Here is a 14,688-nt window from a genome sequence, read left to right on the forward strand (position 1 = left end):
CCTGCCAATGAAGGGGACACGGGTTTGAGCCCTGGTCTGGGAAGATCCCACATGCCGCAGAGCAACTGAGCCCATGCACCACAACTACTGAGCCTGCGCTCTAGAGCCCATTAGCCACAACTACTGAAGCCCGCGTGCCTAGAGCCCATACTCCGCAACAAGAGAAGCCACCGCAGTGAGAAGTCTGTGCACCACAATGAAGAGTAGCCCCCGCTTGCTGCAACTGAGAAAGCCCATGTGCAGCAACGAAGACCCAACACGGCCAAAAAAAAAAGAAAAGAAACAAAACGGTTGCAAAAGAAATGTCAGATAAAAAATTAAGGTAAAAACACAGAAAGAGATTTATTTAATTCATGTCCATACAGGGTACAGCTCACTAATAATATATATTACTATAACTCTCCATAGAGGTAATTTTATTATATCAAAATATAATACAGACTATAAAACATGTATATAAAATATTCAAGAATAGGGACTTCCTTGGTGGTGCAGTGGTTAAGAATCCACCTGCCAATGCAGGGGACATGGGTTCAATCCTTGGGCTGGGAAGATCCCACATGACGCGGGGGAAGATCCCACAGCTGGCGGAGCAACTAAGCCCGTGCACCACAACTACTAAGCCTGAGCTCTAGAGCCCGTGAGCCACAACTACTGAGCCCACGCGCCACAACTACTGAAGGTTGTGAGCCCTAGAGCCCAGATGCTGCAACTACTGAGCCCACGTGCCACAACTACTGAAGCCCACTCACCCTAGGGCCCATGTACTGCAACTACTGAGCCCGCATGCTACAACTACTGAGCCCACGCACCTAGAGCCCATGCTCTGTAACAAGAGAAGGCACCACAACGAGAAGCTCACAGACTACAACAAAGAGTAGCCCCCACTCGCCACAACTAGAGAAAGCCCACACACAGCAAAGACCCAATGCAGCCAAAAAATTTTTTTTAAAAATTCAAGAATAATTTTTAAGTCAACAGAAGAGAATTAAAACAATCTTCTTTGATGACTCAAGCAGTAGAACATAAATATTCTTTAAAATAAAATAACATTCTTAGTTTAATAACTATATCAGGCTTCGTATCCTCCAGTGAAAGAATACAATTATACCTTGCTTTTGTTGTTAAAACAAACAAACGGTGATGAAATAAATGGATACCCATCAGTAGAAAATGAACACTGACCTAAATCTCAATTTATATACACATTTACTCAAAATGGGTCATGGACTTAAATGTAAAATGTCAAACTATAAAACTTTTAGGAAAAGCATTTACGAGAAGCCTTCAGGATGTAGGGTGAGGCAAAAAGTTCCTGGACTTGATCCATTAAAAAAAGAAACTGATCAGATGGACTTCTTGAAAATTAAAAACTTTTGCTCTGCAAGAGGATCCTTGTTAGGAGGATAAAAAAGACAAGTTACAGACTGGCAGAAAATATTTGCAAACTGCATTATCTGACAAGGACAAATGACTAGTATCTAGAATATATAAAGAACTCTCGGGACTTCCCTGGTGGTCCAGTGGCTAAGACTCCGTGTTCCCAATGCAGGGGGCCTGGGTTCGATCCCTAGTCAGGGAATTAGATCCCGCATGCCACAACTAAGAGTTCGCATGCCGCAACTAAAGATCCTGCATGCCGCAACTAAAAATCCTGCATGCCACAACTAAAGATCCTGCGTGCTGCAACTAAAGATCCCGCATGCTGCAACGAAGATCCTGGGTGCCACAACTAAGACCCGGCACAGCCAAATAAATATCTTTTAAAAAAATTTTTAAAAAGAACTCTCAAAACTCAATGGTACCATTGTAAAGCAATTACACTCCAATAAAGATGTTAAAAAAAACTCAATGGTAAAAAAAAAAAAAAAAAAAAAACCAAACAATCCAATCCATAATGGGCAAAAGACACAAAAAGACGTTTCAATAAAGAAGATATACGGATGGTAAATAAGTATATGAAAAGATATTCAACATCATTAACCATTAGGGAAATGCAAACTAAAGCCACAATGAGATATCACTACATATCCACCAGAATGGCTAAAATGAAAAACAGTAACACCAAGTGCGAGCAAGGATGTGGAAAAACTGGTTTACTCATACACTCACACATTGCTGACAGGACTACTAAATGGTGCAGCCATTCTGGAAAACAATTTGGCAATTTATAAAAAATCTAAACATGCAACTCCTACATGACCCAGCAACTGCACGACTGGTCATTTATCTCAGAGAAAGGAAGACTTAAGTTCACATGAAAACCTGTACATGAATGTTCATAACAGGTTTACTCCTAATAGCCTCAAACTGGAGCAGCCTAGATGACCTTCCATGTGTGAATGGTGAAACAAACTGTGGTATATTCATGCCAGGGAGAAAAAGTGAAAAAAAGCCAACCCCAAAAGATTACATTCTGTATGATTCCATTTGCTAATATTCTTGAAAGGACAAACTATAGAAATGGAGAAGAGATTAGTGGTTTCCAGGGGTGAGGGCAGTGTTGGGAGGCAGGAAGAAAACAGGGATGTCTATAAATGAGCAACATGAGGGATCCTTGTAGTAACAGAAACATTCTATATTTGACCATATCAATGTCAATATCCTGGTAGTGATATTGTTACTATAGTTTTGCAAGACGTCACTAATGGGGAAAACCAGGTAGGGTATATAGAATCTCTATTATTTCTTACAAGTGCATATGAATCTACAGTTATCTCAAATAAAAAGGTCAATTTTTTAAAAAAATCAACGTGGGCTTCCCTGGTGGTGCAGTGGTTGAAAATCTGCCTGCTAATGCGGGGGACACGGGTTCGAGCCCCGGTCTGGGAGGATCCCACATGCCGCGGAGCAACTAGGCCCGTGAGCCACAACTATTGAGCCTGTGCGTCTGGAGCCTGTGCTCCGCAACAGGAGAGGCCGCGATACTGAGAGGCCCCCGCTTGCCACAATTAGAGAAAGCCCTCACACAGAAACAAAGACCCAACACAGCCAAAAATAAATAAATAAATAAGTAAGAAGACCACAAGGGCTTCCCTGGTGGCTCAGTGGTTGAGAGTCCGCCTGCCGATGCAGGGGACATGCGTTCATGCCCTGGTGCAGGAAGATCCCACATGCGGCAGGGCGTCTGGGCCCGTGGTCCGTGGCCGCTGAGCCTGCGCATCCAGAGCCTGTGCTCCACAACAGGAGAGGCCACAACAGTGAGAGGCCCGCATACAGCAAAAAAAAAAGACCCCAAGATCACTATTTCTTAAAAAAAAAAAAAAAAAAATCAACGTCTTCTACCACATTAACAAAGTAAATGGGAAATCATGAATGGTCATGTCAATAAATGTAGAAAGATAATCTGACAAAATTCAACATCCATCCATGATATAAAAAAAGGGGCAGTGGCATCTACAAAAGAATGAAAACTAACATCATACTAATGGTGAAACAACGAATTCTTTCCCCTGCAAGACTGGGACAAGGCAAGAATGTCCACTCTCGCCACTTCTGCTTCTTATTCAACACTATATTTAGGTCCTAGCCAGTGCAATAAAAAAAGAAAAAGAAATAAAAAGCATAAATATTGGAAAGGAAGATGTAAAATTATCTTTATTTGTAAACTGTATCATTGACTGTACATGTAGAAAACCCTAAGGAATGTACCCCCGCCAAAATCCTACTAGTATGACTTTAGCAAGATCACAGGATACATGCTCAATATAAAATAAACAACGGTATTTTATATAATAGCAACAAACAACTGAAAATGAAAACTTTAAATACTATTTATAATAGTATTAAAAAACAAAATACTTAGGAATAAATCTAATGAAAAATGGGCAGGACCTCTATGATAAAAACTGAAAGACTGCTGAGAAAAATTAAAAGATCTAAATAAATGGAGAGATGTACCACATTCACAGACCGAAGAGCTTAAAGTTGTCAGTTCTCCCCAAATTGATCTGTGGATCAAATACAAATATTAATAAAAATTCCAGCTGGCCTTTTTGGAGAAACTGAAAAACTGGTCCTAAAATCTATATGGAAATGCAAAATACTTAGAGTAGCCAAAATAATCATATAGGGCTTCCCTGGTGGTGCAGTGGTTGAGAATCCGCCTGCCGATGCAGGGGATACGGGTTCGTGCCCTGGTCCGGGAAGATCCCACATGCCGCGGAGCGGCTGGGCCCGTGAGCCATGGCCGCTGAGCCTGCGCGTCCGGAGCCTATGCTCCGCAACGGGAGAGGCCACAACAGTGAGAGGCCCGCGTACCACAAAAAAAAAAAATAATAATCATATAAAAGAAAAAGAGAGGTAGTTGTTTTACACTATCTTCTTTCAAGTTTTACTATAAAACTATAGAAAATCAGTGTGCTTTGGTGCAAGGATAAACAACTAGATCAACAGAACAGAGTCCAGAAATAGACCTACACACATATGGTCAACTGACTTCTGATCAAGGTACCAAGATAAATCAATGGAAAAATCAAAAAGTATTTTTCAATAAACGGTGCTAGAACAACTGGATATATATGAGAAAAAAATAACGTTCTAGTCCTATCCCACATAGATACAAAAAAATTAATTTGAAATAAACTATCTAAACATAAAAGTTAAAACTAAAGCTACTGGGAAAACAAAAAAATAGAATATTTTAGTGACCTTAGGGCAGAGAAAGATTTCTTAGCCAAAACACAAACAAGTACTAATCATAAAAGAAAAAATCTGATGAATTAGATTTCATCAAAATTTTAAAGTCTTGCTCATCAAAAGTCATCGTTAAAGAATACAAATTGGTAGAGGTATAAAAAAGATGCAGGAGACCAGCTGGGAGGCAACCAGAGCAGCCCATTTAAGAGATGGTGGTAAGCTGGCACAGGCAGAAGCAATGAAGATGGAAAGAACGGGCTTCCCTGGTGGCGCAGTGGTTGCGAGTCCACCTGCCGATGCAGTGGACATGGGTTCGTGCCCCGGTCCGGGAGGATCCCGCGAGCCGCAGAGCGGCTGGGCCCGTGAGCCATGGCCGCTGAGCTTGTGCTTCTGGAGCCTGCGCTCTGCAGCGGGAGAGCCCCGCGTACCACAAAAAAAAAAAAAAAAAAAAAAAAAGATGCAAAGAAGATGACAGATTCAAAACCTACATAGGTGATAGTTTAAATTTGGTGATGACTTAATATAGGAGGTAACAGAAAGGGGGGGGGATCACCATTAAGAAAACAAAAGGTGAATGGAACACACATAAATCCCACAGCCTTTATACACATACCATCGTATTGTGTAACAGCAGCAGCAGCTAGCATTTATTGCACACTTACTATGTCTCAGGAACGAGCTAAAACTTTAGGGGCATTCTTTCCTTCAACCATCATGACAACCCTAGGAGGTAGCTACTTTACTATCCCATTTTACATATGGGGAATTTACAACAGAGATTATAATGGATATTTTACATACTTGTAACCAGAGCATAAAGGCAGTTTCTTAGTACAATGGCATATTTTCCATGCTGTACATATTCCACTGCATTCACATATCAGTTTTTTTCTCAATGGGCATTTAGATAATTCCATTTTTCACAATTATAGTTAGTGCAGCAATGATCAATTTCATTCAGTGCTTGTCTTAAATAATTTTCTCAGGATAGAGCCTCAGTCAGTCAAAAGGTAAAGCCACCTAGCTTTGATTACAATACTCCAGAGCAGAAAACTCTTTTTTTCAAACCAAATTATTTTCCATTTTTTTCCAAACCAAATCATTCTCTGGATGGGTTAAGACAGTCATAAATTTAAAACAAAGGTACTGTAATAAAATATTTAGGAAGGTATTCCATATAATCTAGCCCCATCTCAAAATTATTCCAATGAAGGCTACCTCCCAGTCGGCCAAGCATTTCAAGAAAACTCTCAAATTTATGATGGCAAAAAGATGTTTCTGCCCTCTTATATTACAATCACTCCAAAACAAGAAAAGAAAAAAAGAAAAGGTAAGTCACAGTCAAGGAGAAAATATTCACTATAGATATATGTGATAAAGGACTTGTATCCAGAATATATAAGGAATGCTTACAAATCAGGAATAAAAAGGAAACACCACATTTTTTTAAAAGCAGGCAAAAGAAGTTATATGAATAGCCAATAAACATATGAAAAGCTATTCAATTATCATTAATTATCAGAGAAATGTAAATTAAAATACAATGAGGGACTTCCCTGGTCCAGTGGTTAAGATTCCGTGTTCCCAATGTAGGGGGCCTGGGTTCGATCCCTGGTCAGGAAACTAGATCTCCCACATGCCACAACTAAAGATCCGGCACGTGGCAATGAAGATCCCGCGTGCCATAACTAAGACATGGTGCAGCCAAATAAATACATATTTAAAAAAATACACACACACACGAGAAAACCCAAACGTCCACGATAGACGAATGGATAAACAAAACACGCTATATATGTAAAATGGAATATCATTCAGTCTTAAAAAAGAAGTTAGTTCTGATATATGTTACAACACAGATAAACCTTGAAGACATTATACTAAGTGAAATAAGACACAAAAGGACAAATCTTGTATGATTCCACTTATATGAAGAATTTAGAATAGTCAAACTCACAGAGACAGAAAGTAGAACAGTGTTTGCCAGGAGCTGGGGGAGCAGGAAATGGGGTGTTACTATTTAACGGGAACAGAGTTTCAGTTTGGTATGATGAAAAAGCTCTAGAGATAGATGACAGTGATGGTTGCATAACAATGTGAGTGCACTCAGTGTCACTGAACTGTACACTTAAAAATGGTTAAAATGGGGCTTCCCTGGTGGCGCAGTGGTTGAGAGTCCGCCTGCCAATGCAGGGAACATGGGTTCGTTCCCCGGTCCAGAAAGATCCCACATGCCACGGAGCAGCTGGGCCCATAACCCATGGCCACTGAGCCTGTGCGTCCAGAGCCTGTGCTCCGCAATGGGAGAGGCCACAACAGTGAGAGGCCCGCATACCACAAAAAAAAAAAAAAAAAAAAAAAATGGTTAAAATGATAAATTTTATGTATACTTCACCACAATTAAAAAAATATTAAATTGGGAAAAAACCAACAGAGGATACTACACCCACTAGTACGGATCAAAATTGAAAGCACCAAATGTGTATGACAATGTGAAGCAACTGGAACTCTCTTACACTGCTGATCGTGTAAAATGATGCAAGCACTTTGGAAAAGAGTTTGGCAGTTTTTTACAATATTAAACACACACCTATGACCCAAAACTTCATTCCTAGGATTTACGCAGGAGAAATAAAAACATATATTCACAAAAAGACTTGTACACACATGTACAAAGTACATTATCACAATATCCGAAAACTGGAAACAAGGAGAAGAGAGGAAACAAATTCTGGTGTAATTATACAACAGAACACTACTGGACAATAAAAAGAAACAAACTACTTATGCTACAACGTAGATGATTCTCAAAAACTGAAAGAAGTCATACAGATACATTTATATGAGTCTATTTATAAGAATTTCTACAAGAGGCACTACTTTATAGTAAGAAAAATCAGAAGTGTTTGCCTATAGGGTGGAAAACTGACTAGAAAGAGGCACAGAGGCCTTTCTGTGCCTCTTGAAATGAAAATATTCTATGTTTTTACTGATGCAGTAGTTACAAGGATGTACACATCTATCAAAACTCACTGAATTGGGCATTTTACGTCTGTGCATTTTTATTGTATGTAAACCATATCTCAATAAAAAAGGAGGAAAAGTATATGTAGCCAACATAACCACTATATAATGCCACAGAATATTTAGCCATTCCTCCAATAAGATTAACTTCCTAGCAAGGTTTTCCATAAACATAAAGATGAAAACTCACACATTGGACAGTTCCTACAAAGATGTCTGTCAGGCATCTCATAAATGCCCAAAATAGAATTCTTGATTTCTTTAGCCCTACACTCAACATCCCCCAATTTGTTCCTTCCCAAGCTTTTCCCATCTCAATAAATGACACCAATATCCACTACGTTGCTTAGGCAAAAAAAAAAAAAAAAGAGTCAGGAGTCATCCTTGATTCCTTTCTTGTCCTTCATACCATACTTTCAATTCATCAACAAATCCTATCGTCACCACCTCAAAGATAGGTCTATTTCTCTCCATCTCCACTACCACCTTCCTAGTCCAAGTCACCATCATCTCATAATTACAGGATACCTCTAACTAGTATCTCTGCTTCTACTTCTGTCCCTCCAATTCTTTCTCTACAAAGCAGCCAGAGCAAATTTTAAAATGTAAATCACTTGTCCTGATTCTGCTTAATAACTTCCTTTCCATGGACTGTAGGCCCTAATAATCTGATTTCTGCTAACCTCTGCAGACAGCTTCATCTCTCACCACTCCCTTCCCCCTGTTCTCCAGACACACTAACCTTCTTACTCTTCCTCAAACATATCAAGTTTGTTCCCTCCAAAACTTTGCACCAGGTATTCTTAGAACACTCTTGACCCAGCTCTATGAATGGCTTGTTCTATCTTTTCTTTCTGGTATCTGCTAAAATGTCACCACCCCAAAGAGGCCTTCCCTGGCTATCCAATTTAATGCAGCTACTCCCCATCACTCTCCAACACTTTCTGATATGATTTCAAAATGACTCCCCATATGAATTATCTTGTTTATGTTGCATGTGTTACCCCACTAGAATGTAAGCTCCACCAGGGCAAGGGACCTTGTCTGTTTTGTTCTGCCTAGAATGGAAGAGGAACTCAATAAATATTAATCCAATCAATGAATAAATTAGATATAATAAATCTGACAGAAGTTAATCACTCAAAAATCTAGAGTATCTAAATATTTATATCTAAATGCCTTGGCTCTCCTTGGAAATGGTTCTAAAAATACAATATCCCTAAGCATATTCTATGCAAAATCCTATGTAAGATATGAAATCTAACACTACCCTATACACAGAAGGAAGTCAGCAAACAGCAGATGAGTATGTAAACATAACATACAATATTAAGTATAAAATGAAACACTGGCTTAGTGTTTCCCATGAAAAATAGAAAAGAAATAGAATAGTGTTTTAAATAATTTTCAAATATTAATTTCAGAAATATACCTACATAAAACAGTCTAAAAAAGGAAAAATATATATATATATTTAAAGGAGCAAAAAAGGCACTCCTGTGGTTAAAAAAAAAATATATATATATATATATATATATATATGTCTCATTAGAAACACAAAAACCTAAAGACAAACTCAGGCAGTTCTCTAGTATTTAACTGAGCGAGTATCACAAAACTGTGCTGACAGAACAGAAAATAAAACAGTGCCATTAGCAGGCTTATCCATAAAGGTTTTTTTACATTTTATTATAGAAAATTTCAAACATATCCAAACAGACAGAACAGCATAATGAACCCCACATACCCATCACTGAGTTACAACCGTTATCAATATATCTCAAATAATTTAAGTGATCAGGTGAACTTCCAATGCAACACAATTTCCACAACACTGATGATGGTAAAAGGCACATAAAACACATGTTTTATGCTCATTTTCCCCTTCCTGATTGGCCTTTGTCTACTTAATGTCACAAAAGTATGGAGTTCCTTTCCTATCATTTATACTCCATCATAATCCTACTCTGAGGCTTATTTTATTTTTGCCTTTTTCTTTTTTTGGCCGCACCTCATAGCATGCCATACCTTAGTTCCCCCACCAGGGATCAAACCCATGCCCCCTGCAGTGGAAGTGTGGATTCTTAACCACTGGACCGCCAGGGAAGTCCCTGATGCTTATTTTAGATAGATGCAGAATGAAGAGCTGTAATAAGAATTTTAGAAATACCAGAAATTAATCAGATGTGAAAAGACTTTTTACTTCTTCATTCAACATGTATCTTTAAGACACTGATGTTAAACATTCAAGTTTATATTATGTTAATAATAACTAAATAGAATTTTAATAGTTTTAAAGAAAATTCCTTTATTAACTGAAAACAGTAAATCTAAAACAAGTGGAGGGGCTTCCCTGGTGGCGCAGTGGTTGGGAATCCGCCTGCCAACACAGGGGACACAGGTTTGAGCCCTGGTCTGGGAAGATCCCACGTGCCATAGAGCTACTAGGCCCGTGCGCCACAACTACTGAGCCTGCGCTCTGGAGCCTGCAAGCCACAACTACTGAGCCCGCGCACCTAGAGCCCATGTTCCGCAACGGGAGAGGCCACTGCAATAAGAAGCCCGCACACCGCAGCAGAGTGGCCCCCGCTTGCCACAGCTAGAGAAGGCCCGCATGCAGCAGTGAAGACCCAACACAGCCAAAAATTAATTGAATAAATAAACAAATAAATAAATAAAACAAGTGGAATGCCAACATCTGGGTTTCTAATCAGATGAGCAGACTAAGCGAGGAGGCTTCATCAATTACAGGGCTAACACCTTCATGTCAAAAGAAGAGCTACCACTGAAGACAATCCAGGAGCTACAAACAGACCAATCTTTTTCTTTTTTTGGACACACTGCGTGGCTTGCGGATTTTTAGTTCCTGGACCAGTGATTGAACCCTCGCCCTCAGCAGTTAAAGTGCAGAGTCCTAACCACTGGACCACCAGGGAATTCCCAAGCAGACCAATCTTTGTTTTTTATCTTCTACTTTTCTATCATGGTATTACATGGATAGTAAGTCTACATATTTTAAGTTTACAGCTCAATGAATTTTTACACATTAATTTACCCAAATAACCACCACTCAATCAAGACACAATATTTTGAACACCCCAGAAGGTTCCACTGTGTTCCCACAAAGGCAGCCATATACCACAAAAGATTCATTTAGCCTGTTTTTGAACTTCATATAAATGGAATCATAAAGGTTCTCTTTTAAAGTGTCTGGATTCTTTTGCTCAATATTACATCTGTGAGATTCATCACTAGGTAGTATTCTATTATATAACTATGCCTCAGTGTATTCATCCATTCTACTGTTGATAGACAATTGGATTATTTCCAGTTTGGGGGCTACTATGAATAAAGAATTAAACATTTTTGTATATGTCTTTGTGGTGGACAAATGTACCCATTTATGCTGGGCATACCACACATAGAAGTAGATATGGGATGACTTTGCTCAAATGCTATCAGGATTTCCAGACTACCGAATGCCACACTATGAGACTTTACTGAATCATTTCTTTTGTAAGGAGCCTTTAGATAACAAAGTCAGGTAGACCTAAATGGTCTTCCACCCATTAAGCAACTGAGGTAGTTGCCAAAATGATTCAAAGACAACTTGCCAATGACAGACCTACAAACTTCCATCTCATCTGCCACATCACACAGAACTCACAGCATTCAGATCCAAGAAGCAATCCCTTGGTCAGCTAAGGACAATTAAATCAACAGTTATGGATGAGTGGTTAGTTATGGATTTCTGAAAACCTAGGTATTTTTCCACACGCCTATGTAGAAAGGTGTTTGTAGAATCAAAAGCTTGGGAATGGCAGAGATCTTAAAAGAAAACATCTAGTACAACCCTAGTACTAGGTCCCTATCTTCCACAAAAGGCAACATAGTGAAAAGGGCATGGACTTCCAAAGTCAGACATTACAGGCCAGAATTACGAGCAAATTATCCTAATCTGAGTCTCAATCGTCTCAACTATAAAATGGGAATTACAGTTGACCCTTGAACAACATGGGCTTGAATGGCACAAGTCCACTTAAATGCCAATTTTCTTTACTAAATACTACAGTACTACACGATGGGCAGTTGGTTGAATCTGAGATGCAGAACCGCAGATACAGAAGAACCAGGTATATGGAGGGCCAACTACAGATTATACTCGAATTTTCAACTTTGCAGGGGGTTGGTGGCCCAATAGTTCAAGAGTCAACTGTATGCCAATTATACCACCACCTCACAGAACCACTGTGAAGATTAAATGAGATAATCTATACAGTTTCTACGATACAGAAAATTTTATTTCAAATGTCTGTCTTTTTTGGTGGGGGGGTGCAGCTTGCAGGATCTTAGTTCCCTGACCAGGGATCAAACCTGTGCCCCCTGCAGTGGAAGCACAGAGTCTTAACCACTGGACCACCAGGGAAGTCCCTCAGATATCTCCTTTTCACAGAAAGAATACTAGCCAGATAGGGGATTCTAGTTATGGTCCTAGAAAATCATACTGTGAGGGCCCCTCCCATCACACCTGAACAAAACTACAAATTGGAATACACATATCCTTAGGGGTATACAAAGATATGCAAGCAAGGGAATCAATTTCCACCTTATTCTTTCATAAACCTGATCTGCCTAGATAACTGGATTATCAAAAAAAGTTTTCAAGCATAAAATTTATTATTTTAAAACAGGGGTCAGAAAACTACGGCCCATGTACCAAATCTGGCCCAATACCAATAAAGTTGTATTGGAACACAACCACGCACAGCTGTGTGCTTATTGTCTGTGGCTGTTTTTGCGATAAAATGGGAGAACTGAGTAGTACTGGCAGAGACCATATGGCCCACAAAGCCTACCACCAGGTCCTTTGCAGAAAAAGTTTGCTGACTCCTGTTTTAGGATAAAATTCTGTGGGAAAAGTAGAATGGATACAAGTTCAAAAAGGAAAAGGAAAAATATTAAATGGACAAATTCCCAGAAGGATACAATTACCATAACTGACTCAAAAGTAATAGAAAATCCGGATAGACCTATACCAAGTAAAGACACTGACATAGTAATTTCAAATCTTCCTACAAAGAAAAGCCCAGGCCCAGAGGACTTCACTGGTAAACTCTATAAAACACACAGGAAGAAATAATTAACAATTCTACATAAACTCTTTTAGAAAACAGAAGAAGAGGAACATTGCCCAACTCACTTTATGAGGGTAATTTTACTCTAATACTAAGGCCAGCCAAAGATACCATAAGAAAAGGAAACCTCAGACCAATATCCCTCATGAACATAGAGATGTTCACAAAAATTCTTAATATTAGCAAATTGAATTCAGCAACATATAAAAAGTATTATACACCACGACTCAATGGGATTCATTCCAGGAACACGAGATTGGCTTAACATCTGAAAATCAAGTAATGTAATACACCATTTATACATATCCATATCTTAGAGGGCTTTTTTAATATAAAAAAAGGTTATCTGAGGACTTCCCTGGTGGTCCAGTGGTTAAGACTCCATGCTCCCAGTGCAGGGGGCCCGGGTTCAATCCCCGCTCAGGGAACTAGATCCCGCATACCACAACCAAGAGCCCGCATGCCACAACTAAAGATCATGCACGCCGCAATGAAGATCCTGCGTGCCGCAACTAAGACCCAGCACAGCCAAATAAATATTTTTAAAAATATATCTGTATATTTTTAAAAATCAAATTGCTATTACATTTAGAAACTTTGTATTTATTTTTAAAAAGTCAATATTTACAACCTGTCAGAAATTACATCCTAGGGACTTCCCTGGTGGCACAGTGGTTAAGAATCTGCCTGCCAATGAAGCAGACATGGGTTCAATCCCTGGTCCGGGAAGATCCCACATGCTGCAGAGCACTGAGCCTGTGTGCCACAACTACTGAGCCTGCACTTTAGAGCCCGCAAGCCACAACTACTGAGTCCATGTGTCCTAACTACTGAAGCCCGCGTGCCTAGAACCCATGCTCCACAACGAGAAGCCACCACAATGAGAAGCCCACACACCACAACAAAGAGTAGCCCCCGCTCGCCACAACTAGAGAAAGCCAGTGCACAGCAACAACAACCCAACGGAGCCATAAGTAAATAAATTTTAAAAAGAAAAGAAGGGCTTCCCTGGTGGCGCAGTGGTTGAGAGTCCGCCTGCCGATGCAGGGGATACGGGTTCGTGCCCCGGTCTGGGAAGATCCCACATGCCACGGAGCGACTAGGCCTGTGAGCCACGGCCGCTGAGCCTGCGCGTCCGGAGCCTGTGCTCCGCAACGGGAGAGGCCACAACAGTGAGAGGCCCACATACCGCAAAAAAAAAAAAAAAAAAAAGAAAGAAAGAAATTACATCCTAAACTATTTAAAATTAAATATTTAAACTACTTAAATTTCTGATGACCCTTCCATTTCATTAGACTGCACTGGGCAAATCTTGAGATTACCCAGATGATACTTCTCTTCACTTCATAAAGGCAACAAACTGATAAGCACACTCTAGATAAGCCTTCAAATACACACTGTGTGTAAAGAAAGTGACATAGCCTCAACACTGATCACCAAAATCCCAGCTGTAAGTTGTGCCCACAAATCAAATCCCTACAGACACAGATGCTCAAAGTCATGACGTCATCTAATTTTACCACTATATGGCAAATCCCCTCCATCTCACCCACCAGGTCATTGGAAAAGACTCAAACACCTTGCCAAAATTCAGACACATTATCACTATGGATACTGCACTACTCTGAGATACCGATATGGATGTCCTGTCCTGCTGTTCTGGTGAAGAACTCTAGTAACCCTGCTCCTCTGGTTGATAAGAAGAGAAAAATGACATGTTTTCCACCTTGCATTACTTACAGAATTGCAAGAATCTTAATTAAACATGTTCTAGTCCAGTGTTTTTCAAACTACAGGTCTTTAGCAGTCAGACCCATTACAGGTCACAGTCAATTTAGTGAGTTGCAATCAACTTTTTTTTTCTTTTAATAAAATAGAAAATATCAGAGGG

The 14,688-nt window shown here is 39.6% G+C and overlaps 1 protein-coding gene across 4 annotated transcripts in view; it reads right to left on the bottom strand.

Moving 5' to 3' along the window:
- The window catches only part of EDC3 (enhancer of mRNA decapping 3), a 56,178-nt gene that overhangs the window by 40,040 nt on the left and 1,450 nt on the right, over positions 1 to 14,688 (bottom strand). The window lies entirely within an intron of this gene.

Source organism: Kogia breviceps, chromosome 3 (assembly GCF_026419965.1).
Source record: "Kogia breviceps isolate mKogBre1 chromosome 3, mKogBre1 haplotype 1, whole genome shotgun sequence".
Taxonomy (NCBI): domain Eukaryota; kingdom Metazoa; phylum Chordata; class Mammalia; order Artiodactyla; family Physeteridae; genus Kogia; species Kogia breviceps.